The 27,716-nt window shown below is 46.1% G+C and overlaps 1 long non-coding RNA gene across 1 annotated transcript; it reads left to right on the forward strand.

Moving 5' to 3' along the window:
- The first annotated feature begins 356 nt into the window (after positions 1 to 356).
- LOC144123264 (uncharacterized) lies at positions 357 to 27,510 on the forward strand. The gene is made up of 3 exons (XR_013313057.1): positions 357 to 437; positions 1,404 to 1,490; positions 27,147 to 27,510. It is a non-coding gene; the product is annotated as an uncharacterized LOC144123264 (long non-coding RNA).
- The last annotated feature ends 206 nt before the right edge of the window (positions 27,511 to 27,716 follow it).

Raw genomic sequence — 27,716 nt, forward strand, 5'->3', positions numbered from 1 at the left:
GATCCGAAGGCCTGTCTTCCATAAGTGTTGGAATTAATTTAAATAACTTATTATTTAACATTATTCACCTATTTTTATGTCCGTCTATGCTAGTCCTCTTAGTACTATTCTGCAAAAAGCTTCTCTTTAGCTCCATAAGTGTTGGAATTAATTTAAATAACTTATTATTTAACATTATTCACCTATTTTTATGTCCGTCTATGCTAGTCCTCTTAGTACTATTCTGCAAAAAGCTTCTCTTTAGCTCCAAAACAATATTATTAAAAATTAGTACCCGGCTTTCGTGAAAAACGTGGTACATCTTGTTGCAAGCGAGATGACTCCTTATCATTTATTTGTATATTTTTTTCTCTCCTCAAGGTACACCTATAACCGAACCTTCCAATTTAAAAATGAACCTGAGGATTTAAATACCATGACCAGCGTTGAACCTACCGGTAAGAAAATCTCTTCTCTCGAATAGTTGCTGGCATTGCCACTGAGGGAAAGGTAACAGTTAACAACATAAAAGGAGCGTCGGTCAACCTGGAATACCCTGGAATATGCAGCAGCCGTTTGGGATCTGTACATACAAGCAAACATAATCATAAACTTGAAATTGTTCAAAGAAAATTGGTTACATTCATTTATAATTCGTATAGGTTAAGACCATCACCGTGCCTTCGTTAAGACAGAACAAACCTAGAAACAATCCAGGAACGAAGACGCCGCGAGAGACTGAAATATATGCACTTAATCTACCATGGTGCAATGAGACTAAAAAGAGAGCAGTACATCCAAGACGCCTGTCGAAGCCCAAAAATCACATCATTATAAATAAATTGCAGACTCTACTTGCAGAACTGATGGTTTCAAAAATTCCTTCTGTCCGCGAACCGTTCGAGTGTGAAATATTCTGAGCCGCGTTGTCATGGAAAGTCCCACACTCGAGCATTTTTTGAAGATGCTTGGCGATCATTTTTTATGAAATTTGGTTCTTCCTTGTCATTGCTTGTCAACGTGAATTTTCCTTGTCAACGTGCATTTTATGTTGCACCCTGTTCTTAACTTTTTTAACTCTTAACTGAAATTCATTTGAATAACCAATATTGCGTATATAGGAAGCGTTTCTTCTGTATAAATACAGCTAAATAAAAGTGGAATAACAATCATGGGCAGCGTCATGCTAATGATGGCTATTCCAAGAGTACACGTATTTTCTGAGGCCTGTTTTCTGCTCCTTTCTTGTTTGTATCCTGTGAATATTGTTCACTACTGTGCCAGTAATTTAATGACCGAGAACATATAATGTTTCACTGTTTAGAACTTTCCATTGTCATAATGTTTTTCTAATGGTCGGGAAACATGTATTCCGCAAAGAATTTCCCGCAGGTACATATAAGCTGCCATTTATTTAATCCTAGGTGTCTCTCCTCTATCTTACAAGTTCTTGTCTGCGGCACCAAACTGCATTGTCCTTAAAGATATCAGCGTTACACCATGGCGTTCCGGTAAGTTACACCGATATGTGAAATCGCATTCTATGAAGCATGCAGATGAAGTTCGAGCCTCGTTATGACATATGTCATACTTCGATGATTTTTTATTCTACAGGAATGTAATAATTTAAGCGAAGAGTTTGAAGTTGCGTGCTCCTTTGCAAGTGTACAATGTCAAATCGTGAAAGGAAAGAGCGATGCAGCGGGCCGCATTGCGCCAGTGCGCTTTTTGAAGTAGTTTCTTTGACTCTCTGCGTTCGACAGCACATAAGATACGCGCTAATAAAATCGGCTCTTCCAACACAAATAGTAGCTGTTTCCACCAAGTGTGGGTGCTTTTTTCACGTAGATAATTTACGTAGGTAAATAGCCTGGCCGGTAGTCAATGATGAATCCTGAAGAATTGGCACTGCAGCTGTCAGCAAGAACGGTCCAGGAGCAAACACGAGCCGCCCACTTCTTTCACGGAAATCTCTGTTGCCCTGTTTAGCGCTGACGGCATCAGCCCCCCCCCCCCCCCCCCCCTTCCGTTCGGGACGCATCGACGCGATGCAAGGATGCCGTGGCAAAGGTCAGTGCTTCCTAGCGTGGTAAGTTAGAGGCGGACAACGTGTACCACCTCAGAGCGCGTGCGTCGACGGAGTTCGGGCGTCTCGTTTAGAACAACCGCATTGTTGAGCGCGCCGACGCGACGAACCACTCGATAGAGACCAACATAACGGCGCAGGAGTTCTTGTTCAGTGCATGACGTCGGATCAGGTACAAAACCCAAACAAGGTCGCCTAAGAGAAATTCGGCGTCTATTCAGCGCAAGTTGCAGCGGCGCGCATCGCGGTCTTGCTGATCTCAGAAACGCACCCTGGCGAGCACCTTCGGGTCGTTGGCGAAAAGCGGCATGTCGTAACTTATGTGGTCGTCTAAATGGGGAAGCATGGCGTCGGGCGTTGTCGTTATCGTGCGTCGGTAAACTAGAGAGAATGGTGTCTTGGTTGGTGGTTTCTTGGACGGCGGTATTGTACGCGAACGCGACATAAGGTAAGACGTTGTCACACATTTTATGCTATACGTCCAAGTACATCGACAGCACGTAAGCAAGTGTCTTGTTGAGGCGTTCCGTTAGTCCGTTTGTCTGGGGGTTGTAAGCGGTTGTCCTGCGGTGCTGCGTGCGACTCAGAACAACAATGAGATGTATTTGCTCAGCCGAAAAGACGGGTCCTCGACCTGCAATAAGAACCTCTGGTGCGCCGTGCCGCAAGATAATCTGATGAACGAAAAATTTGTTGATCTCGATGGCAGTGCCACTGGGGAGAACTGCCGTTTCCGCGGAGTGTGTCAGGTGGTCCGTAGCTACTACAGTTACCCTTTTTCCAGAAAATTTGATGCAGGAAACGGCTCTGAAGGCGTCTGATGGTGGCGCGTGCACTTTTAAGCAAGTGATGTACGGCTCGGCCATTCGGGGCAGTGCGCTGTTGGCCGGCGTAGCCGGTGGGACGGAGGGCGTTCTTAAGGGCGTCGCCGTCAACAGGGGCTTCTAGAGCTGGGTGCACGAGAGAGCTGGAAAGGCAGTTGGCGTCTAAATGTGTACGGCCTGACTTCTACGTCACAGTAATATCACATTCCTGAATGAATCCGCTCTATTTTGAGAGGGCCGCTAAGGGATCCCGGGCGCTGGCTAGCCAATAATGTTATGGTGTGTCACGACTTTGAAAGGTCTCCAATAGAGGTATGGACGGAACTTCGAAGTTGCCCGTACGATATCTAGGCATTTTTTTTCTGTGGCAGAGTAGTTTGCCTCCGTATTGGGCAAAGCCGGACTTGCGTAGGCAGTCACTTGTCGATTCTCCTCCTGAATCACAACAGCGCCCAAACCAACAGTGCTCGCAACGGTGTGTACCTTTCGTCCGGCAGTTTTGTGAAAATGCTCGAGAACGGGTGGTGCATGAAAGAGACATTAGAGTTTATGAAGGAGTGCTCCTGCAGGATAGGACCAGTTGTCGGCAAAGTTGGTGCTAATCTATTGTTGTTGACAGCACTTAAAAACACGGACAGAAGACAGACAACATGGAAGACATCAGCGCCTGTCACGTCGTCTTCCATGTTTTATGCCTTCTGTCCATGTTTTAAGCGCGGTCAACAAAAGTGGTTCTGCGGGATACCCCAGGTGAGCGGCAGATCAGCCTTGGTGAAGCGGGTAAGCGGTGCTGGAATTTTTGAGAAGTGTTTCACGAACCGGCGGTAATATGCACATAAGCAGAGGAAGTGGCGAACTTCTTTCAGGTCACTGGGCAGCGGGAAACTCGCAATGGCAACGTATTTCTCTGTATCCGGAAGTATGCCGTCCCTTTTGGCTACGTGGCGTAAGAACTTCAGTTCTTCGCAAGCAAATTGACATTTTTCGGCTGTAAGTGTAGGGCCAGACGACATTATAGCTTGCTAGACCACGTCGAGTTAACGAAGATGCTCCTTGAAATTTGGAGCGAAGACAATCACGTCGTCCAGGTATACACGATAAGTGTGCCACTTAAGATCAGCGAGAATGGTGTCCATGACCTTTTGAAAATTGGCTGATGCGGAACAAAAACCAAAAGGCATGACCTGGAACTCGTATAATCCGTCTGGTGTGATAAAAGCCGTCTTCTAGCGGTCCCTCTCGCCGGGCTCGATTTGCCAGTACCCGGAATTCAGGTTCATGAAAGAAATATTCGGCGCCGCCGAGGCGATCCAAGGCGTCGTAGATTCTTTCCAGATCTTTTTTGTGACGTTGTTCAGGCGACGGTATTCGATGCAAAACCTCATTGTGCCATGCTTTTTCTTTAGAAAGAACACAGGGGATGCCCACGGGTTACGAGATGGGGGTAATCGTTGGTATCCAGCATTTTCTTATCTTAAGCCCTGATAGCGACGCGTTCCTTAGGGTAAACGCGATAATTGACTGACGAAGGGGATGGACAGTGTCATCAGTAATAAAGCGGAGCTGTGCAAGATGTGTGTGTCTGACGCATGCCAACGATGCAAAGAAGCTACGGTAGTGGTTGAGCAGGCTCCGAAGTTCTTGGCGGTGGCGATTCATGTCCGCATACGCGACGTAGTTCTGCTCAGTAGAGCCGATGAATGCAGTTCGCAGCGCGCTGGTTAAAGTATGCGAGCACTTCGTTTCTTTGGTGGCTTCAAGATACAGTCACAGTCACCCACATACTCAGTAGTTGGTTTTCAATGCTTAATTGGCAAGCAAGACATGAATCTTCCTATCCGCGAGGAGAACTGCCTGGGCATCAGAAATGCCTGTTTGCTGAAGCAAAACCTGCTTGCACTCGACGACACCTTCTGTTGCTCGGAGTATCACTGTACCGAAAGTCACCATGACACTAGAAAGTGACGGCCGGCTCACGTGCGCGTCAAACATGTGTAGTGCAGCTGGCAGTGTGCTATTGATTCAGATGGCACAATAAACAAAAACTTGACAGCCTTCGCCTGCATGTCGATGATTGCACCGTGTTCCGTTAGGAAGCCCATACCGAGGATGACATTGCGGGAGCGATGGGGTAGCAAGACGGACATTTCCAGGAATGTTTCTCCTTGCACTGTGACTCGCGGCGCGTACTCTGGCGGTACGTGTCTGCGGTCCGTCCCAACTGGTAGTAACCGTTTTGTGCGCCGCAGCAAACTGCCCACTAAGTATCTACAAGTGCGGTAACGTCGGTTGCTTCGAGTGTGATCTGTAGGTTCGGCAGTGGGTTGCGTGGTGTTTCGACAATGTTGAGGTGTTCGGTCGCGGGTTTGGTGATACGAAGGAGTGCTACGCCGGAGATTGGCGTCTGACTGACGGCGGGCGTCGTCGGGTCATTGTGGTGTCTGGTCGACCGATTTCTGAGTCGCCTGGAGCTCCGTGTTGCACGGCAGTAGCGGAGAAGTGCCGGGCTTCATTGGAGGATCTTTGGCTGCGTCGTAGAGCAGCCGCACTTCTGGAGGCTTCTGGGTCTAGTTTCTCCTAGGGGGATGTTGAGATTGGTTCCGCTGCCCAGGAGAGCTGTATCTGCTAGGCGGGGGGGGGGGGGGGGGGGGATTGCGAGAAGCGGCTGGGCCCGGGATCGACCTGCTCGATCTCCCGCGGCCTGTGACCAGACCGCGGACGGCGTGCATCGAAACAGTATCCTCAAAGACCCAGTACCATGTACAGACAGCGGCGACAGATGTGCCCAACTTCGCCGCAATGGTAGTACAACGGCCTGCTGTGTGCGGTTCGCCAAACGGCAGTCAGTCTAAGACCTGCACGCTGCACTACATTCGGCCTCGAAGGTGAAACACGAACGGCTGGTGGGGGTGGCTCGTAGCGCGAGGGTTGGCGGTGCCACGTAACGGATTGCAACGACGGTATAACTTAAGATCTGGGGAGGCGAAGTGGCTGTGATGACTGGCGAGACGCCCTGTACCTGCTGCGCTTCTTCCTGTACGACACCAAAAACGTTGCGGTCCACCTTCCCTAGCCAAGCCTGGGCAACTTCATGTGGAAAGCCGTACAAACGAGGTGGGTCCCGCGGATGGTGAAGCAAAACTTATGCTGTTAATGCTGCAGATCCATTGTGTCAACGCTGACGCTTCTTGTAACCTTGTGGTCAGGGAGAGGTCCGAATTGGGGAAGCAGGCCTTTCAGTCAGCGACTGGCCAGATGAACAGGTGCTTCTACCGTTGGTGTGCGTCCTGGGCTGGATTCCCTGCTTGTAGGGGGCTCCGGTACATGAACGCCATACCCGTCACCTACACCAGATGTCCCGTAGGCCATTTACGCAGGTAAATGGCCTATTTACGTATATAAGTAGCCTTGCATTGAGTCAAGGGCAAAGACCGTAGAATTAGGCACCGCAGCGCTCAACAAGAACGGCTCAGGAGCAGACACGAGCCGCGCACTTTTTCCTCGGAAATCTTAGTTCCTGTCTTCAACTTTGGCGGCACATTCACACCAGCAAGACACCTCGGGGATGTCGTCGCCTTGATTTTCGTTCAGCGTGAAGCAATGAGGCCAGAGAAGGCCGCCATAAAAAACTATATGTCAGCGTAAAGGTAACAGGCAAGATGCCCAGAGGCATGAAGCACCGTTCATTGTGGTTAATTCCGTCACGTCTTGGTCGGCGCATAGTTTAGTTTTCTAAAATGTAAACATCGCAGGTTTAAAAAATTCACAGCCTATATTATCGCCAATAGCAGATGTAATCACTAAAGGCAATGCAGGAACGGCGTACCGTGTCCCAGGAAGGCTCATAGATACTGATAGCTACACACTACTATTTGGTAACGTCCCTCATCACCCGGTGTTCTTCTCTTAGCTTTTCTTCGCGGGTCACAGCGCGCCCAGATTTCTTTGCCGCATTTCATGTATGGCGACCCGCATGATCAGCAGTTGCCGAGTTCCGTAGAGGGGATGGTGCCAGCGGAAGCTACACCGAATTCTTAGACTCTCCTCGGCCGGACACCATTGTAGCCGCCTCGGTCTACCATCACGTCTAAAAATTGATAAGAGCTGATTACTCCAAAGGCTGATGGCTAGAGGCACTGTACTAATGCATAATGTATTGACGGCAACCCACGCGGTGCTCTCTCCTCGCTGATTCAGTGCCGCCAGGATTGCACGTGCGTCTCTCGGGCTGCAGTGCAGAACTTGGGTTCCTTCGAACTACGCGCTGGCTTTTCTCCCCACGACACCACAAAGACACTGTTGCTGTTTTCTGCGCCGGTGGAAGCGCAACGTAGATACCAGCGTTAAAATAAATATTCCGCCATGGCCCGTTTAGGTTCACACCCGTGTCCTCCCTCTGTCCTGCCCCAGGGAAACCCAAGTAGCGCCGGCAAATTCTTAAAACTAGCAAGGCATTTATTTCTGTGAAGCCAAATTTCATCCCAAATTACATCTATTGTCGTCACCAGAACATTTCGTGCAGTGAGGTCTTTAGCGCCGTCATTTCAAATAATTTGAGGGCTTATCTAGAGCTGAGCAATAACTGTAAGTGGGATATGTTAGGGTATATTCAGGAAAGATGCAGGAGCCCAAAGTACGATCTCAGAGGAAGCGAATGGACGGGAGGAGCTGTTCTCGTTCTCTCATATCACTCAAATTTCTTCTTCACACTTCTTTATTCATTAACTTCTGGCTTATGCCTGAGGAGGGAAAGAACGAGCAGCTGACTCGGATCTAGGCAAGAATTAAACAGCTTGCAGTAGCTTCACGTGCTGCAGCCCCGCGCCTTCTTTATTTCCTTTCTCGGACGCAGGTGCTTTGGCCGTGCTCAAGACAAACCCAAAAAAGTGCGATACAAGGCCCTCCGCCTAAACTTCAAGTCGAAACCGCACTGAGGGGCTGCGGCGCAGGCGAGGAAGTGGATAGAGACTGCGGACGAGGGGAAGTGAATGCAAGGGGAACTCCGACGCACTCAGTTGAGGTCTTCACGTAGGCAGGCTTGAGATGGTCAATACTGACTGTCTCTCGCGGCCATTTTGAAGGAAGTTGGTAGTTTTTAGGCAGCGGCGAAGGACGCGGAATGGTCCGTCGTAAACCGAAGTGACCGGTGCTCGGACAGCGTCGCGGTGAACGAAAATATGGGAGGAAGTGGCAAATTGCTGGTGAACAAAGATGGTGTTGCGGCGCTGAGGGCGAGGCGGAACACGGCGGAGGCCTTTAACATTGTCGACCAGATGCTGCAGGAACTCTGGCAGCTGGGCAGGTAGCTGCGCTGATGTGAAGTCTCCGGAGAGACGCAGAGAACTACCGTACACCAGCTTCGCTGCAGTGCACTGTAGGTTTGTCCGGAGAACGGCCCGTAAACCCAGGAGCGCAACGGGTAATCAATTAATCCAGTGGGCGCAGTTGGGACGGGTAGCAAGGGCGGCATTCAGCTGGCAGTGACGGCGATCCACCATGTCATTAGCGCATGGGTGCTACGCTGTGGTGCAGCAATGCCGGGCGCCAAGAATGCGGTTCATGGAAGTAAACAGGGTGCACTCAAATTAGCGCCCAAGGTCCGTTGCAAGGTGTCAGGGCAACCAGAGCGAGGCACCCACTAAGAAATGAAGGTTCGGGTAACAGTCCAAGCGGTGATATCACAAATGGGTACAGCCTCCTGCAAGCTTGTGAAACGGTGGACCATGGTGAGGATGGAAATATAACCTTTCGAGACGGGTCGAGTACCCACGATGTCGAGATAGACATAATCGAAACGACGGCCGTGGGGAAGGAAGGCCTTGGAAGGAGCCTTTGTATAACGGTAGACTTTTGTCGACTGACATGTGTGCGTGTGCGCGCGAGCAACCTCATTAATACCGAGGCCAGACATAGCGCTCGGTGAGAAGGCGTTGACTAGCCTGAATACCTGGGTGACAGATATCGTGGTGCGAGTGGAAAATGGTGCTGCAAAGTGCAGCAGGAACAAAAGGACGGTGGAGGCGTGCTGAGAGGCCGCACCACAGAGAGTCAGGTGAGCACGGATGAGGCACAAGCCGTAGTCGGAGGGAACGGGGGTTCTCTAGAAAAGCCTTGAGCTCGCGGTCATCATGCTGTGATAAAAAAAATGTGGTACAATCGATGGTTCAAGCTGGAGAGTCAACCGCAGCTGTACGCGAAAGGGAGGGCATCAGTGGCGCTGAGAACGGCAGCCTTTCGTGATGGATCTCGGTATTAAATTCCGAGATGTGAGCTGGCTGGTGGTGCTCGCGGGACACGCATTTCGATGAGCTGGTGCGGAATACGTATGCCAGTGGCTCGTGATTGGTGTGCGTAAGAAACTTGAATCCTTCCAGAAAATGTGGAAAGTGCTGTAAGGCAGCGTAGACAGCGAGCAGATCGCTGCCGAAGATGCTGTAGTAGTTTAAGTAGCTTACGAGAGTAAAAGGAGAAAGGCTGCCACTCACAGTTAATGAGCTACAGTAAGACGGCTCCGACTGCCACGATAGAGGCATCCGCCATCAATCTAGTAGGCGCGTTGATGCGCGGATGGATCAGAAGCGCAGCACCCGCGATAGCGTGCTTGGCAGCAGTAAAATCGGCTTGAGCTTCTGCTGACCAGAAAATAGCAAAGGACGTGGCACCGGTTGACCGAAATGAGGTCGGTGAGCGGGTGGAGCAGCTCTCCACAATGCGGTACAAAGCACGAAGAAAAACTTACCAGCCCCAGGATTTCGCGTAACTGGCGCAGTGTAGTAGACTGGGGATAATCCTAGTTGGTCTTGAAGTGGGACCGAAGAGGGCGGATACCATGCGATGATATATAATGTATCAAAAACTCGAGATCAGAGGCGCTGAAGACACACTTGGTTGTGTTCACGACCAGGCCATACTGCTGTAAGCGTTAGAAGAAGGCACGTAGGGGGCACACATGATCTTCAGGTCTAGGGCTGGCGGTGAGGGCATCATAGATATATGTACGCAAACACAGGAGGCCCGGCGTGACCTCTGCAATGAACCACTGGAAGGCTTGAGCCGAGTTGCGGAGCCCAAAAGGCATCCGCACGTACTCAAACAGACCAAAGGGCGTCCTGATGGCGGCCTTAGGTATGTCGGCGGCCTCCACGGTTATCTGATGGTACGCCATAAATAAGTCCACTTTGCTAAACATGGTGAAGCCATCGAGGCGCGATGTAAAGTCCTGGATGTAAGGCAGCGGGTAGCTGTCGTGAACAGTCTTAGCGTTCAATGCGCGATTGTCTCCGCATGGACCCCATTCCCAAGGATCCCGCTTGGGCACTGTAAGCATCGTGGAAGCCCACGTGCTGGACGGCGGGCGTATAGGGACCCCAACCTAAAGTTTGCCGCGCGACGACAGCGCCGTGCTCCTCCCGTAGCGGCGGAATTCTGAAGCGTCGAAAGGGCACGACGGCGCCGGGGCGCTCTGACTGGCCTTGTTCGCGTGCTGCGCGCGCTTTCTCCCTCCGCCTGCTCCTCGTGCCCGTCTCCTCGCGGGCGCGGCGGATGCGAGCACAGCCTGACGACTGCACAGTGCGCCGTTTATGTCCATCGCTGGGCAGTTTTTTACGCGGTGATCGAAGTGACACGCGGCACCGTGGTTGCATAAAGGTGGGGAAGCGTCTTGCTTGACTTGTGGGCTTCTATGGAATGACGCATTTGCTTACTGACGTGTGTGCTGTCAACAGAAATTACCCAGGTGGCAGGAATCGTTCAATGCGAAGTACCGGTGCATTATCGCGCGCTGCAGTATTGATTAAAAATAGTACTACTTATCTGTCACCGGCAGCAACAGGAGAGAGTGCTGGCGGGCACTTAATATATGTGCACTTACTCGGCCGACATCATGTAAAGTGGCAGCGCATACAACTGCAAAGGCGAAGATTGCAGACGCGATCCCACAAGTGAACTAACCTTGTGTCTCTGTCGTACACACGAGTAGCAGTGTGGCTCTGCAAATTACACTGTACCTAGACCACTGTTGTCCGTAACGCGTTACAAGTAATGGCGTTACCGGTAACGCATTACTTTTTTCGGTAAATTTGTAACATAGTCGTTACCAATTCGGAACTGTAACGGGTAACGTACTTACGTTAACATTTTTCGGTAACGGGAGGTGCCACGTTACTAGTTACTTTTTGTTCCAGTCGTGCCCCACTCCGCCCTATTTTTTAGAAAAAGAAGCGCAGAGCACCTAAAGTGATGTAAATAAACAAAATGCACAGGTGCTCCCGACAACCCGTGTTGGGGTTCGCATGCATGCCAAAAAACAGCTGCCCTTGACAATGCACCCTACTAAAAAAAGACGGAATGGCCATAAAGCACAAAACACCTGCACGAACACGCATTCACACACTTGCCTTGACCTACCTCCCCCTCCCAAACCACTCACACACACACAACTTTCTACAGAGTGAAAGCATGCCGATCATTTTGGAACATCACATTTTTCAGAATTACTCTAAATTTGTTGAGAGTTCAGTGATATTTTCTTTGTGAAGTTAGAATTGATGATGGAGTGTCATTTTGTGTTTAATGCCACATTCATAAGATGGCTTCATCATGTAGTACAAAGTTAGAATCGAACACATGTAACTCTTCAGGCATCTTTACGCGACTATAACATTGCGAAGCTCCTGCACATTTGTGCAAAGTTTTCTCTTTAAATCAGGATATCGCGTAAAAACCGTTGTTTAGGCTAGTTGTTATTTGGGAAATGTGGGCTTTATAAAATTGTTATCGTAAGTTCTTAAGGTGACGAAAACTTAACATTTATGGCTATGATGTAACGGCAAAGTAACGTACGGTACTTCTTTTCGGTAACGGTAGCGATTACGCGCTACCTTTTTTGTAGGTAATGTAGGGCGGTAACGCGCTCCTTTTTTACGTAACCAGTAACGTATTTAGTTACTTTTTTCGGTAACGCCAACAACACTGAGCTTAACCTCGGGCGGCCGCGCAATAGTGTTACGTGCCCCGTCGATGCGCATCAAAACTGAGTTGTGCCAGCGGTTTGCGAGTTTAACGTCCTAATTCTGTACGTAGATTGTGCGCAAAGCCGTTTCTTATTTTTAGATATCCGTATGGTAAATACGCCATATGCTGTAAATACGACCATATGGCAGAAGCGGCTAAGCAAGCGCGACACCGGTAGGAAAGGCAATGCGTTACCATATTGGTGGCATCAGCCGCACGCACATGCTAACACTCTCAAAGCTCAACAGAATGGGATTAATTAATGTGCACCTATATTGCGAAATACGCTTTCGTATTTCGCACAAATCTAAACGCGGCGCGATTTGATCTGTGATACTGGGGTGAGCAGCATAGCGCCAAATAGATTGAAACACCGCGCAAAGGGAAAAGGAAAAGGTAGCAGAAGCATGTCACCAGCACGCACGGCGGAAGCAAGCAGATCGAGCCGAGCTAGCACTATTTGAAGACACGAAGAAAAAAAAACGCGAAACGCATTCGTGCCGCAGCTTCGTTGGAAGGTAGGCTAAATTTCTGTTTTCACTTCGTACACCACGTGGTTATGCGCTATGGGCACAAAACTAGGGCGTGACGAAAGCAGCGCCCTTTTGGACTGTTTGCTTGACGCCGCGCATACGAGCTGCTCCCTCTCTAAACCACGAAAGCGCGCGCAAAATTTTCGTAGCAGTGTCAAAGCGTGCGGAAAACCCTCGAGTGGGCGTGCTCTTCTCTCACAACGGCGTCCATGCACGAGCGGAGCGAGCATAGCGCGCGCGAAGCAAGCTCCGCTCTCAATGGCGCCGAAGCGCGAGCCAGAAATAACGAGTGCGTGCGCGCGAAACTCGTTTCTTCACGTGCGGGCCAGGCAACCCACACAAGTCAGTGGCGAAGCTCGTCGTCCTGCCCTACCAATTAGGAGGAATCGCTCGGAGAGGGCGCTGTTCACTGGCGTCCGCAGCGCCCTCTGGCCCAGGTTGTGTCACCTATAATGCCGCACTTCAGGGTGTGGTCGAACTCCCGTTTGGCGATAGCCGGATGGTCCCCTAAAAAGCGTCGTGGACGAGCGGCGACTTGTGAGCCGCGGATGAAGATGTGATGGATCACCATATGCTTAGGCGGCTTAGTAAGGTGGCAGGATTTCATTAACTCCGGAAAATCTCCAGGATTTTTTCAAATGGCGAGGTGGAGAGATGAGTCAAACCATCGCTAAAGCGATGACGCCGCACTCTGACGTCCGAGCCGAAGTAGGAGAAGAAATCCGAGCCGATGATCGAGTGGACCACGTCAGCGATGACGACGACCCATCGGAAAGCCCGGCGAACTCCGAAGTCAAAGGGAGCGAGGACAGTATGTGGCTAGAACGACTCGTTGGCAGCACGGAGCGAGTGCCCTGTTGACTTGGAACGTGAATAGGACAAATTGCCGGGCTAGTTGGTAATGATCCATTCTTGTTGACAGCGCGTTAAAGCACAGGGACAGAAGAAACACAGAGGACGACGTCACAGGCGCCTGTGACGTCGTCCTCTGTGTTTCTTCTGTCCCTGTGCTTTAACGCACTGTCAACAAGAATGGACTTGGAGCGGTCAGCCTTTGACTTGGAACGATCAGCCTTAGTCGGGGGCAAACGCTTATCTCCGCGTCCGTGTCTACGAGGGACTCGGTGCCAGATACCTGGTCGTTAGTCATAAAAAGGCCTGATTAAAGATACACAGAGCGTAACTTAAAAGAGACAAACGCAAAGACCAGAGCAGACACAGGCTTAAGCGCTCGTCTGTCTGCTCTCGTCTTTGTGTCTGTCTGTTTTAAGTTGCGCTCTACATATTTTTAAACATGGATTACCGACAGCCTTCACCGTTACCCTAGTAAAAAGGTCCACAGACTGCGACATATTACTGGCGTCAAAATACACGCAAAGGAGAGTGAGCAAAAACACACAGGACAGACGCTTATTTCTTCAACCACGCAAGTAGTAAAAAGACGACATACTTCATCTCACGCCACCGTCAGTGATCTCGGCGGGCGTTTTCCGACCCTGAACAAGGATATGTGCACCTTCGTTGCGCGGTATCGGAAGCGGCGGTGGCACTAGCATAAAGACGGAGTGCTGGGGCTCCGAGCATGATGTGCGAGTGAAATAGAGCGATAGCTGGGAAGAGGTGAATGGTCCACCCTGGGCAGGCGCAGGCGCGACCGAGGCGGTGAGCTCATCGATGCGCGTATCAATGCGCGAAATCGCCGTCTCAGTAGGCGAAAGGACCGGAGAGACGGACGGGGAAGCCACCTCATGAACACGATCAGCGAGCTCCGGCAGGCGGTCGAGGGTCAAGTCGCCAGCCGCCGCGAGGACTAGGCGAATTGACTGAGGGAGGCGGTCGAGAGAGAGCTCTCGAAGCAGCGGAGTTGTGGGTGCGGACGTCGCGCTCCCCGGGAACCTGCCACATCCAGTGCCGCAGTTGGGATGGGCGCCGGTCGCTCAAGGTTCTCTGCGGTAGGGAGCTGATGGAGGCGAGCACGGTCTGACAGCATGAGTCTCTACACCACCTTGGTCTTGAGGTGCTGCTAAGGTGTATCGCCCGTGGGTTCGGAGAGAAGATCCATGAGTTCGCAGGCCACACCAGGAGGAAGCGTCCAGAAAACATGGTTGTAACGCGTCGTTTCCGAGGTGATGTATTAAAAGCTTAACTTCGCCTCAATCTATAAAAACCAGATGTGCGGGTTCTGATACAACAAGGGAGAGAGGCGAAGCCGCAGCGACGGGACATCCTGTGGGTGCGACTCCCGTTCAGTGGAGGGGTCGACCGCCTCAGTCATGATGTTCGTCCTGAGTCATCACATGTAGGCTTATGCCTTAGGAGCGAAGGACGAGCAGCTGAGTCGGATCTAGGTAAGAATAAAACAGCTTGTCGTGGCTTCCCGTGCCATTGTCCCGCGGCTTCTTTATTTTCTTCCTCGCGCGGGCACGTTTTTTCCATGCTCTGGGCTCAGCCAAAGGAGGGCGCTACAAACTATAGCAGTTGCTACCATGAATTTTTGTTTCTTTTTCGATACATTTGTTCCTTTACTAGCACGGGAATAGGTCACCGTGCTTATCATTTAAAGGATAATCTTTCACGCTTCAGCTGACAACGTAGAAAGATCAACATGTTCACCATTAAATATACCCTTAGAGGCCCTGGGTGGCGATTACATATGGCTGCGGTGTGGCACATAAAAACAACGCGAAAATGGAGGGCCAAAACGGAAGTCATAATCTATTTATCAATTTACAGCACTTAATTATAAACTTATAGGTAACAAAAGGCGCTCACAGAAAAATAAACAGCTAGCAGTTTTTTCAGTGAAGACGATAGATATCTTACACCCTTTTTTGAACCTAGCGGCAACTCGTTCGATAGCATGCTGCGCTTTATTCTACTGTGAAATTTACATTACCGACACATAATTTTCTTGGTATACTCACTCCTCGCAGCCACTAGGTTGCTGATAGAAGTAATTGCGTCACACGAACTCAGAGTTTACCAGGTTTTTCAATGGAAGCTAACTCTTCCCATAGCTAGGTACAAAAACACTTCTTGCGATGCAATTTCCAACTTAAAGCTTTTTACCATAAGCGGAGTAACGGCACAAAGTTTTTGGGTGTCCGTATTTCTGCCTTAAAAAATTCTACACTCCTAGTAATTATATAATGAGTTCAAAAAACGAGTCTTCATTGGTGAATAATTTGTTACAATCAATTTTGTCCTAGAAGTTTTGGTCCCTGTCGACTTCAGCCTTGAGGTGCACTTGACGTCACGATCAAGCAGCCAACCTTGGCTGCCCACGTCGTCGGTGTACCCGTCAACCACTTGTTTTTCTTGTCTATAACCACTCTGTTCGGTGATGTAACAACAACTGGGGAAAGTGCACACTGGCGTCACTCAATGCGAGTGGAAATCCCCTGCATCTTCGGACAAGATTTGAAATCGTATTACGCGGTGTTTCCCGCGCGTCCTACGACAGAAATTACCTAGAAGGCATCTCATTCCAGCCATGCGGCAAATAATAACTGTTGGTGGAGTTCGAAGTCATGTCTTCAACATTTTAAAGTGTTTCTACTCTTTCCGTTAGAACTCCTACTACTACAACTTCTACTACTGTATGTTCTGAATTTCATAATATATAACTCGGCTGAAAGCTGGGGACCTTGAATAGTAAAAGTCATTCAATATGAAATTTGAGACACAGTTTTAGAAACCCTATCCTGGATCCCCTGCAACTGCGACTGTTAAAACGCATGACTTGTTACTGCAATAAGCTCTAGAACACGCTCAGGAAGAGAAATGGCCTATAGCTTAGCTGTCGGATAATGGAGTTCAGCAGCACAAACGGCACTAACATGCCACTTTCCAGCCCTGAGCTATTGAACACTTCAACATGTCTCAGAATTTCGTAGTAACTTCAGTCTCACTAAATTTTGTAATACCGCCTGTATGAAACACTAAGCGAAATTTTCATTCTCCTTTTTTTCCTCTTTTGTTTTCTTAATTAACTGCACTCCTTCGGCAGGAACGATTCTATCCCCTCCCACAGCTACGATGTAAAAAAGAGACTCTTTTCCCCAAAAATAGCAGTAAAGAAGGCTGGTTGGCCAATTTGCAGGTTTTTAAGTCAGAGTAGCTGGGTTCCAGAGCACACCGTGAAGCGGTTAAAAATACGACGGACCGTAAAAAGGTGAGATCAGGTTAGCTGGGTCAAGCATTAAAACAGACGTTCCGCCTACATGACTCAAAGCAATGGTGGAATGTTTGCGGTAGTATAACGCAAATCAGGGTACTCTTAATCATGCTTAGTTAGACCTTAGCTATAATATCGGTTGCAATACTGGTAATCTCTAGTTTATTCCGAAGCGCATTTCTCTACGCTGTTGCAGGGGTTCAGAGGCAGCTCAATTTGTTTAGTACAATAACGTGCCTCTTTGCGGAGGCCCGTTTTAGCTTGCAGCAAAAAAATGCCTTCAAGGTTCAAGGTTCGTTTATTACATGTTTATGGTACAAGGTTAGAGAAAAACATTGGAATACAGAAGGAGGTCCCAAAGTCAGAGACTGTGGACGGGACCTCCTGTAAGAACAACTGTAAAAATGGATTACAGACAGCAGATGCAAAAGAAATTTAAAGTTTTTGGCATCATAAATGAGCAGTAAGTGAAATACGAGAAATAATGCAAAACCTTATTTAAATGAAATATGATTACACACCTAATATCATACAGACCAATACAAAAGACAACTCATTGAATAATATAAATGACAAAACTAGTACCATATACCAAGTAAAATACTATTAGGGGGATTGTAAAAACTGACGGAGAGCGGATTTAAAGGCAGAGATTTTAGGTGATTGCTTAATGCTAACTGGTAATGAGTTCCATAATGTGGTGGCAGTGAAACGAACTGTTTGCTTTCCATAATTAGTGTTAGGTTTAGGGAGTAAAAAGTTAAAGTTATTAGCAAAACTCGTGTCGTTGCGACGCGGATTTTGATCAATGCTAGTTAACGAAAAAGGAAGTAGATTTATAACAGATTTTTACATAAGGGTACATAATTTGTAGTCGATTATTTTGGGCACTGATAAAATATTGTATGATAGGAGCAGACGAGGGGCATTTGCAGAGTTGTGACTATAAGTGATAATTCGAATTGCTTGATTTTGAATAGTTTGCAGTGAAGATAAATGCGAAAGATACTTGTTTCCCCAAGCTCAAATGCAATACTGAATACAGGAGTGGATGAACGAATAATAGAGGGAAATGAGAATAGGAACATTGAAATATGGGCGAACTTTAAATAATACTCTAATACCATACGACATTTTTCGGGAAATAGATGACATGCGGGTCTGAAATTTATGATGTTTATCCAGTACTACGCCTAAAAAGGATACGTGATCAGCTGAAAGAATTGAGTTTGAGCCTATGCTAACAGACGGGTTTTCGCAAAGAATTTTTTGAGGTCACCTAAAAACTATAAAGCTGGATCTGGATGCATTAATGAACAGCAAATTATTTCTGCGCCAATCCAATACATTCTGTGCATCAATAATAAGTTTATCGACCACTTTATTTATATGTGAATCTGAGGTTAAGATTGTTTTGTCGTCAGCATGAAGAAAACAGTTGGAATTAAAAAGACACCTAGGGAGGTCTTTGATATATATTAAAAAAAGAAGAGGGCCAAGAAGGGAACCTTGCGGAACTCCAACATTAGTAGTCTTGAATTTTGAGTATGTTCCCGAGATGAACGCGGCTTGTTTTCTATTGAATAAATAGCTTCTGATTAGCGAAAGTGCAGGCCCAGTTATGCCGACAGCGTCAAGCTTACTGAATAAAATAGCATGGTTGAGGGAATCAAAAGCTTTGGAAAGGTCAATAAATAATGCACCTGCAAAGTTACCTGCGTCGATGTTGGATTTAATTTTATCGGTGACAGCGATCACAGCTTTTTCGGTGGAAAATCCCATTCTGAAACCGAACTGGTTAGGTGAGAGAATGTCAAATTTTGTTAAGTAATTGTTTATTCGGATAACAATGGCTTTTTCAATAAATATACTGAAAAACGATAAAACAGCGATTGAGCGGTAATTAGTAATGATTCGTTTATCTCACTTTTCGAAGACTGGAATTAGCTTTGGCTTTTTGCAATGCAGTAGGGAAAGTGCCCGATTTCAAGACCAGATTGACAATATGGGCGAAGACATCGCAAATGAGATGCGCAATTAACCTAATATGGGATGATTGAATATTATCGAGACCTGGACTGGTGTCTTTCAGGTTGCGTATTATTTCGCCGATTTCATCTGGGGAGACAGGGAAAATGAAAATGCTATGAGGAGATCGTTGTAATGTTTGATTAGCGGCAGTATTTAATACTCCTGAGGCTAGAGGAAATGAATCACTAAAGGCTTCAGCAATGTCTGAGGGATTGGTATATGTTACTTTACCGGAAGTAATTGTTGATACGGGAGCTTTCGAGTTGTTTCTGTTTAGGAAGGAATTAATAACTTTCCATCGCTTATGAACGTTATTTCCAGCGTGATTTATTTAAATCTCTTTCATAGTAATTTCTCTTCGCTGTTCTAAGGAGCAAACCTAATACATTAGAATATTTCTTATAACGCGCTAAAAACCTTGAGTTGAATGGTTGCTTTTTGCATTTTCTATATAGGTTATCTTTCTTTCTCAAACTGCTTAAGAGGCCAGAAGTCATCCAGGGATTATTCGGAGTTGAAAACCTCTTATTGCAATTATATATAGTAGAACACTCATCGATAGTATTAGAGATAACAAGAAAGAACTGATTGAATGCACTATCGGCGTCATCAAGAGCCTTAACCACTGATTAGTCAATAATAGCAACCCGTTCAAGGAATAATGCAGAGTCCAATGTTTTTTAAATGAACTGTGTATGCCTAACATAATTAACACAGTTATTCAACTGTATGAAAATAGGGTACTGATCTGTTATATCGGCTTCTATGACACCTGCATCAGGGGCGGACATTAGGTTTGATAAAGCGTGATCTATGAGGGAGCTTGAACCAGTAGCGTAAATGCGTGTGGGAATGTAGATAAGATTTTCGAGGCCATGAATATTTAAAACTTCTATATAATCTGCATATGGGGAGCAGTCGGGAACTAATGTGTTAATATTGATGTCACCCATTAATATAAAATTTTTGCGTTCCATTGACAATACCGCTAAGACTGAGTGCCGAGCTGAGCAGTAATCTTTAACATGGGACGAGGGCGATCGGTATATGCAGCCAATGACTATATTTTTTCTATCTAGTGAAAAGAAAGATTCGTCTGGTTCGATCCATAAAGATTCACAACTTCCCACTTTTAGCGATAGATCAAGTCGGCGACGATAGTGATAGCAAGAAGAAATAAAGATCGCTGTGCCACCGTGCGCGCTTTCGCTACGATGGCAGTATTTAGCGCTATATGAAGGCAACGTGTACAGGCTCTTGTCGGCATCCGACAGCAAAGTTTTGCTCACGCAGATTACGGAGAACTGGTGTTGAGTGGCTGATAATAGGTTATTAAAGTCGTCCGAATGTTTTCGTAAACTTCGTGCATTGAAATGAATAAAAGATCTGCAAGAAGGGGAAAGATAAGATTTTAGATTAGAAGGCGCGAAGTATGAGGTCATACTGACGGAAGAGATTAGAAGAAAAATGCAGAATCTTAGGTGAAAATGGAAAGGGCGCATTCAGATTTAATGCGGAAAACATGACTGGTCTCTGTCTTACGTGCCAAAATTTGGCAGTTTTTCGTCCAGAAAAACAGCCACCCCTTTTCTTTCTTGAGTGTTCGTGCCTTACTGAGAAGTTTCTTGTTTTCCACAGTAAGGTGGTCATTTACATAAACTGGCTCCTTTGTTGCACCTGGGAAACCCAACGTACCGGTGTCAAGCCGTGACTTACGAGCTTTATCCAAGAAATCGTTTCTTTTAGCGCGGGAAATAAAGCGAGCAATGATGTTCTGCCCTGTCTGAGCGGGCACCCGATGAACTATGTCAAGGTCGGCAGTGTCAGCAGGGCAGCTTATTTTCTCTCCAACCGACGCCACAATTGCAACACAGTCCTCACCATGTGTGCAAGGGACACCTTTGAATTCAGCATTATTCATTCTGGAATATTGATCCTGATTGGCGATTTGATTTTTTAGCATTTCATTCTCGAGTTTAGGCGCGTTGTTTGCGGCCAAGAGATCCGCTTGACTACTCTGAACTTTTTCTACTATGTCATTCAAGAGCGTGAGACTAGCATCCATGTCAGACACATCCTTAGCCAGTCCACCTACGTCTAGACCAGATTCTTGAAGCTTGACAGTTACTTTTGTGACAAGTTCATCAACTAAATCATTCATTTTGGCCTCAAACATAGCCTCCAAACTCTCAATTTTTTTAGCCAGCTCGACATTAGTGGGCATCATGAGAAAAGCCAAGACAGTTAGCACATCGAGGCAAGCAAAATTGGCAGCAGCAGTGGTTGCAGTCAAGGTAGTCATAATTGCAAAAGATTAAAGGCACCAACCTGGGTGAACAAGGAACGATGCTTAGGGGTAGGTCCAATGCTGCAATGAAGCTGGGGGTCTCGAGGTAACCGCTTTTAAGGCCAGAAGGATGCTTGCGCAGGCGCTACAGTGAAGGCACGGTTCCGTGGTATACGTATCAATGAAGATAGCGTAGTACCGCCCCGTTGACGCGAGGCAGGAATCAGACCAGCTTGGAATAACCAGGCAGACGCCTGGCAGGCACTTTGGAATCTGCAGAGGCTTGGAAACTTGGGTGAACAAGGAACGATGCTTAGCGGTAGGTTCGATGACTGCAACCACTGCTGCAATGAAGCTGGGGGTCTCGAGGGGACCGCTTTGAAGGCCAGAAGAAGGATGCTTGCGCAGGCGATACAGTGAAGGCATGGTTCCGTGGTATACGTATCAATGAAGATAGCGTAGTACCGCCCCGTTGACGCGAGGCAGGAATCAGACCAGGTTGGAATCACCAGGCAGACGCCTGGCAGGCACTTTGGGATCTGTAGGGGCTTGGAAACCTGGGTGAACAAGGAACGATGCTTAAAGGTAGGTTCGATGACTGCAACCACTGCTGCAATGAAGCTGGGGGTCTCGAGGTGACAGCGTAGTACCGCCCCGTTGACGCGAGGTAGGAATCAGACCAGCTTGGAATCACCAGGCAGACGCCTGGCAGGTACTTTGGGATCTGCAGGGGCTTGGAAACCTGGGTGAACAAGGAACGATGCTTAGCGGTAGGTTCGATGACTGCAAACACTGCTGCAATTGTGATAGCACGCCAATTAAGTAGGGTCTTGCGCTACCCTATTGCACCGCTCTCAACCGACTTTTCAGCGAAAAAGCATGTCTGTAGAATGTCTTAATACAGAATTTTTGCGTAGCACATCGGCGCTAGTTTTAGGCCTTGAAGAAAGATTTCAGTGACTCGCTTGTTTTCCTCCTTAACTGGTGTAGTTTGTGAGCGTTTAACGTCGCAAAGCAAGGTGTACTTCAACGTGCACTGACGTCACATAGTGCACGGGCATCTAGAAATTCGCTTTAATCGAAATTCGACCGCCGGGGCCTGGATCGAAGCCGCGTGTTTCGGGTGACAGACGAGCGCCATAATGGCTCAGCCTCCGTGGCGGCCCTTTCCTCCTTAATTGGCATTCCTTTTAAAAATTATTCCTCTTCCTTGAGATTGCGGCGCCAAGCTTTTTGAATAAAGAAATTACCTTGGCAGGCAGGATAGTGATAAACGTAGAGTGCATTTATGGCGACATTAATGGCAAAAAATATAGTAATTAGGTACAGAATTGTTCGTGAATCTTAGGTGCCGAATACACTGGAGGGCATTTGGGAGGCGTCCATCTGATTCGACGCCTTTCTGCAAACACTCTCCAGCGTCCTAGACAAGAACTATGTATGCCTTCCCTGGAAGTAGAGTAGTCGTTAGCACGCACAGCTGCGGAACTGAAGGATGGTGGTTCGACTCCCACCGTGCGCAAAGATTTTTTTTTATTATCGAGTTTTCGAGTGTGACGGACTGACGGACGGATGGACATCGCGAGTATAAGCCATTAAAGGCTTTCGCCTTAATACTCCATTGCTTTAAATAGGTAAAGAATCGATAATGCAGCGGCGGAAAAAGTAATTTACGCAGCAACAGCTCTGCTCTATTAAGTACAAGGAAACGAGGATCTCCTAATAGTGGTTTTTCATTTCTTGCATATTTTTTTCTGCGACACAGAAAACATACGATCTCCATTATAAGTTTTAAAAGCATGCGGCAGCTCTGTGATCTGTGCTCAAACTATTTCTTTGCCTTGCTTAACAATCTGAAGAATTTAGCAGCCCTAAGGCACATTGATGAAGGTTACAAGTTGACGCATATTAGTTATTTTCGTGCTTGATTGAGAAGTAGCCTCCCATTCCTGAATACATATATTGGGATAGAAAGGGCAATCAACTGAAATGCATCTGTCGGGCGCTGCCACCTTTTTAACGAGAAAAGTTCAATCACATCAAGTAAGTTTGTTTTCCGGAATGGGTGCGCGCAGGCCTCACCGCTCAATACTTCTTGTGAGCCATCACAGAGTCCGCACTTATCTCAACTTCACAAGTTTGAATCTATACTTGCGGTAAAAATATTTTATTTTTCGCTTGAAATTCATTTCTAGTTATTAACACTTTGGCTGGCAATACAAACAGAAAATGGTAAAAAATAACCAAATGAAGAAGTGGTGCTAAGAAGAAAAATTTGATTCTTTCTCCGTTAGTGCCCTAAATACAATATTTACAGTGAAATTCAAGCTCAAAATAAGGCAGAAATATGAGAAGATGAAATGAAGAGGGCAGAACAATGTACTTATTTTTGTTTTTATTATTTTAGTGTTGAAGGATTGGGTGAGTAAATCACATACATAAACAAAAAGAAAGCGAAATGTCCTTATAAAGAATCTGTAAGCACTAAGCAGGCACTGAAGTACATAAAGAAGCTGATTTTATTAGCAGGAACAGAAAATATTCACAATCTGAAGCAATGTGCAGAAACAAGATAACAGTAGCCGGGACCAACATACTTCCCAAAAGGAATACAAAAATAGGAGAAATACGCAGCAATATATCCAAAGACAAAAGCGAAAACAGCGTTATGTACGTTTCAATCGAGGCTAGACAACTGCAAAGCGGAGATGTTGAGAGATGAGGAGTTAACCATATGGTAGGGTAATGAATTCCTGTTTAGAATTGGTTGTGGAAAATAGAACACTTAAATGTATTGCTGTGTGTTTTAAATTCTCATAAAAGTTTTGAATGTTGCGTCCTACTATTCCGAGTTGTCGAAGTTGATGAATATTCGGTAGAGTCAATCTTTAGGCCCCAGACAAAATAAGATAAATGAATTTTTACCGGGCATTCTTTGCTCGAATACTGATAATGGGGAGGCCAGCCTGTATGAGCAGTTCAGGTGGAAAATAGCGGCGGCAATATTTATTAAAAACAAAACTGATATGCTTCCGTTGTACGGCTTCCAGTTTAAGTATCAAATATTTTGGGCCAGGAAACCAACATAGTATGTTATATTCAATAACCGATCGTACAAGGGAAGTGTATGCAAGCAATATGGATTCAGGTGAGGCGAATATGAAGGAACGTCTTATTGAGCTTACAGTAGCAAATAAGTTTTTTGTTACATGTGATACGTGTTTCTCCCGCCTTAAATCTGAAGCTAACTATTCCGAGGTTCTTAAACTCCGGAACACTCTTTAATATCTTGGCTCTATATTTATAGGAGAAAGTAAGTGTCAGTTTTTTTGGTTGTTTTTATGACCGCAACTGATTTTTTTCTAAATAAACTAACATCTCGTAATATTCCCGCCGATATCTTGTTTTTAAAGCGCTTTATTAAACAGAATTTGATCTTCGTTTCTGGTTTGTTTATAAATAATACTATCATCAGAAAACATGTGGACTTTGGCATCTAGATTTTTAGTTATATCATTTGTGTACATTAGGAACAACATGGGTGCTAGTACTCTGTGCCTCCAGATGTTGCTTCTATTTTTTCTGTAGAATAGACTGCAATATGAGCAAACAGTCGGTGGTCTAAACGTAAGATCCAGCGAGGGATTAGGTTTGTAACGAGAATGTTTTGAACTTTGAAGATCAGTTTCGGAGGTGACACATAATAGAAGACTTTTGACAAGTCAAGAAACAATATGTCAGTCTGCCCGTGCTTATCGATGTCAAATTCTGAGCAATGAATGCGTTCCGCCAGCTGCGTAGATGTGGATAACCATTTCTCAATTTTTTTTTGATTTTTGTTAAGCCGTCAATTCTGTTAATTGTAAATCACGGTGTGCTTGATTATAAAATATTCCACGATTTCCATGCTACGAAGGTAAGAAAAATTGGCGGGTAATATGTAGGGTTGTTAGTGTTGCTTGATTTATGAATGGGAATTTAGCAACTTTCTGTTTCGTAGGTATGCCTGAAGCAAACAATGAATTCTTTTAAATTAGAAGCAGAGATTTTGACACTCATTAGGCATATGGTTTAAAAAATTGGTTATGAATATTGTCGGGACCACTAGATTTCCTCAAGTCAATTTCATGCCATAGGGATAGAATGCCTTATTCTGTTAATGACAACTGCCTAATTAGCCACTGACAATCTCCTGAAATTTCAACGTTTCTTGAACGTTTCGCAACGAAATTCGTCTTCGCCTTCGCCTGAGCAAGCGTTCCTCAACCTCCTTTCCTTCTGCTCTTTTTCTAACTCACCCTTTTTCTCTTTTTTTAGATTATGTGACATGAAAGAGGCATTTGCATGAAGCTCGTAAACCTCCACTTTACTGTTGTTATCTACCTTTACTTTTATTTTTTTACTGTCAGTGCTTCTCATATGCTTAGTCTCACTTTTTTAGACCAACTTCATTCACCTACTCTGTCTCCGGAAGCAGTTCTTCACACCTGCAAAAAGCCCATTTCAAGTCGACGTTCAATATTTCGCCCCACCTCCATTTCATTCGGCTCATCTGGCATTTCTCCTTATTCTGTTCATTGTGTATCTCTTTTGCATTAACTGTTTTCCTTGTAGCTTACTCTTGCTTTCAAATAAACCCTTAAAGTGTCAGCCACACGCGCTTTGTAGCGAAGATTGCAGATTTTTAGGGAGTTGATAAAGAAAAGAAGGGGACACTTGAGCTCCAAGTCAACGGATTGACGCCATAGCATTAATGGGCTAATACCGATATTTGCAGAATTGGTCATTCTCTACTTTACATTCATGAATCCCTATGAGTCCCCATACCCCTCCTGGCCCAGTGGTGCAGTGGTTACGCGACGCAACACTCCTCTCCGATGGCAAGAGCTGCTACCAGCAGAGCTTGTGAAACCCACCTTGCTCTTCCCAACCAACATTTAGCAATCATTTATTAATTTTACCGCAACCTGCCACGGTGTGCATTTTACTTACAATAATATGCACAGGTTCCCAAGCAGTACAGGTAATTGGCCGAACGTTTGAACCGTATTGGCAAAGGCCGGCCCTAAAAATAACCACGATGGAACCATACTGTTGCAAAATTGGGCCAATTACGTGTGCTGCCTGGATTGTGATGATGCCGCAACCTGGTTAGAGATGGCCCAACGTGGTTAGGTGGCCAACCTCCCTACTACTTCGATTCTCTGGGGATATTGTGAGATTTTTCGCTAGCGATATGACGTTAACATAAGAAGTCGTCCAAGATCTCCCCACTCACTCTAAAGCAGTTATATATTCGCAACGTATAACAGTGGAAAAATAGGTGTTGCCTCTTCAAAGAACGTATTTCACTGTGGAGATATTTTAGGGTTCTTGTCAGATTATATTTTCAGTTTTTCGCAACAAAAATCGTGGAAACAAAAGTGTCCCGATAGCACGAGAGTTCATAATTTTGTGAACAAGGATTTTTCCTGGTTCGAAAAAATTCTTGTAGTCAAAACGTCTGGAAGTCTCTTTTTTTGGGTCATCACACTAAGAGATCAAAAATAGATAATAAACCACAGATATTTAGATTCCGAGCATGAGCCTCCCCTGACACTTTTTCCCTTATCAAGTTGTTAGAAAAGATGATTTAATTTATTTCGCAACTGACAATGTTCCTAAATTCTAAAGCATATGTAGTGCTGGTGCTTATTTCTTATCTTATAATTGAAGAATTTCCTAAGTAGCGTGCAGGGAAGAGAGAACGGGCCCCGCCCTCCACGCTTTTTGTTTATTTTCTGCGCTTCATCTGCTCGTCATCGGCGGCCCGTTCACGAAATGTACAAACGGAGAGAAAAGCGTCTAAGACACGAGGTGCAATTCACATTCACATGGCTTTTTTATGAGCCGGTCATTGCAAATAATACTTGTGGAGATCGGCCTAAACTATGGACTGTATAATGTGTGCTAGTTAAATCAGCCGAACAACAGCACACTTCGCACCTATCAGGAAATATCTTTAGTTGTGCGTCCTGGAAAATTTTAACCCCTAGAGTAAACATTACAGGACAGGGCGTGCTCCGGATTCTCGAGAATTCCGTAAATGTTAGAAGAGACAGAAACCAGATAGTAGCGTAAGTTGTTGCTATATGTCCGTGTTTTTCTCAAACGTTTAGAGTTATGCTTTTTTTTTTCAAGTTCTTTTTGTTCTGGATATGCATTTATTCTCTTTCAGCCATTGCTCGCGTGGAACAAAGAGCATCCGAAGCGGAAGACACAAAAAACAACAAGGGCGACTGCATGTTGTTTGTGCAAGGAACTACATGCGAACCCAATGAACAATGCAAAACGAGTTTCGAGACACTTTGCGGCGGCACTACTATACGTCAGCATTTTAGCAGTGCAGGATGCACTTTAGCAGACTCTATCACTAAATAAAGCAGTAAATCTGAGCCGGAAGTGGGTGCCTCAGAAAACTAAACAGATTTTTTTATCTAACACCAACGACTGCATGCACTATTCAAGAAGTTGAGAATTCCACAAAACCTAGATTTGTATCATTGCCAAAGAAACACTCCCTGCAATTTTTCGTTACTTTATATATTTGTTGGCGGGTTTTCATATGTAAACAACGTATAAACGGCGCATCTTTTCTAAATAACGTGCTATTTACTGTGTGCTGCTTAATGTGCCGAACTTGCTTGTGGTTTATACGAAACGGCGGAAGCCAACACCAAAAGTAACTTGGATCACGTGTTCTTTTTGGAAAATTTGGATGAAAAGTCACAGGGCGTTTTCGCAATTT

The sequence above is a fragment of the Amblyomma americanum genome, chromosome 3 (genome assembly GCF_052857255.1).
Source record: "Amblyomma americanum isolate KBUSLIRL-KWMA chromosome 3, ASM5285725v1, whole genome shotgun sequence".
NCBI classification, from domain to species: domain Eukaryota; kingdom Metazoa; phylum Arthropoda; class Arachnida; order Ixodida; family Ixodidae; genus Amblyomma; species Amblyomma americanum.